This window comes from Dreissena polymorpha, chromosome 6 (assembly GCF_020536995.1).
Source record: "Dreissena polymorpha isolate Duluth1 chromosome 6, UMN_Dpol_1.0, whole genome shotgun sequence".
NCBI lineage: Eukaryota > Metazoa > Mollusca > Bivalvia > Myida > Dreissenidae > Dreissena > Dreissena polymorpha.
Window position 1 is genome coordinate 45,336,292 of NC_068360.1, and position 1,955 is coordinate 45,338,246.

Below are 1,955 nucleotides of genomic sequence, written 5' to 3' on the forward strand. Positions count from 1 at the left end.
ACTGTGGTCCCATCTGGGACCTAGGCCATCAACCAACTTCCTCCAGAGGTCTCGATTCTGGGCAAGTCTCTCCAGCTGCCCCTATTTTTTGCCCGTCTACTTCACATTTGCATCCAGGTTGCGGCGCAGGGTGTTTCTAAGCAACTGTCTCTTCCTTTTACCTTGGGGGTTCTGGGTGAGAGATTGCCTTGTTTGAGGGAGGCTTGTAAAGGGTGTGACCTACATGTATCCATTGCTGTTAAGGATGTATTCTTCAACCGGCTGCTGGTTCTTCTGCATACTACTTCATTGGAGATCTTGTATGGCCAGCAAATCTTGAGGATCTTCCTGAGGCAGGTGTTGATGAAGACCTGTATTTCCTTAATGGTGGTGACAGTGGTTCTCCAGGTCTCTGCTCCATAGAGGAGTATTGGCTTCACGATGGTATTGAAGAGCCTTATCTTGTTAGTGATGCCAATCACGCTGGATCCCGAGATGTTTTTCTGCTGATGGAAGGCTGCTCATGGTTTACAGATGCAGGTTCTGAGGTCTGCATCCTTTCCTCCATGATTGACCAGAATCCTGTAGTGATATGTGAAGCTGTCAACCTCCGTCTCAGACTGTGATGGTAGTGTCTTTGGAAGCGTTACTCTTGAACACTTTGCTCTTACCTCTGTTGATTGTGAGGCCCGGTCTAGCTGTGCTGTCTGCTACAAGATTGGTCTTTTCTGCATATGTTGATGGGTATGGGAGATGAAAGCCAGATCGTTGGCAAAGTGGAGGTGGTCCAACTATTCCCATAGTGTCAACTGGATTCGGTTCGGTTTCTCATCTGTTGAGGTGTCGTGTACGAACAGGAAAGGTGAGAGTAATCATACTTGCCTCACTCTGGTTCTCACCTCGAAGTTGTCGGTGAGCTGTCTGCAGTGAAGGCCTTTTTATGATCGCACTGTCCGCTCTGTCCGTCACACTTTGCGTTTAGGTTTTGAAAATGCTCATAATTTCTATGTTGCTTAAGATGTAACATTCATATTTGGTATGTATGTGTATATGGACAAGGCCTTTCCATACGCACACAAATTTTGACCCCCTTGACCTTGAACCTAGGGTCCGCGTTTAGGTTTCGAAAATGCGTTTAGGTTTCGAAAAATGCTCATAACTTCTATCAAAGCGTTTATCGGGCGCTATGTCATCCTATGGAGACAGCTCTTGTTAATCATTGGAAAAAAGAGACAGTTTGGTGGTAAGTTGTACAAAAAAAATCAGTGAGGGTAAGCTTGCAACATCTACATATCATTAATATAACTCTACGTGTATTGATTTGAAATTGCACACATTTGTTTTTTTGGTGATTGTGTGAGGTCACTGATCAAGTTCATATCTCTGATCTGCCATTTAGCAAAATTATTCCCCATTTGGTACTTTCAAATAAATCAAATTTATAAAAGTCCTTCCAATTACCGGTAACAATCTGATGAGAAAATTTCCTAGTATGGATTTTGAATTGTCTTATCAGGGGCTCCTAATAGTCCTATATGAACCTCATTCTGAGAAAACTGGGCTGTATGCTGACCACACAGTCTAATCAGGGACAAAACTTTCTGCAGTTAGGGATTTTTTTATTGAACAGGGGTTTTCTTAATGAAAATCAAGTGTAGGTAAAAGTGTTGTCCCTGACGGCATGTGCTAATCTGGGACGACCCTTTACGCACTTGCATTAAGCGCAGTTTTCCCAGGGAGTGGCATATATTGTATATTTGCAGGTGGGCGTGAATGGTGTGCGCATCGAGTTCACCAATGAGAAAGGTCACAAGAAGACAGCTACCTATCTCCCAGAGGTGGCTGTTGAACAGGGTAAGCTAGGGTTAGACATGGAAGTAGTACTGCCTAAACTTATAGTATCAATCACTTGCAAGTGAATTCTTTTCAAACTTTCTCTTCAGTCCCTGATTCTAATCTAAAGGTTACATTAAGAC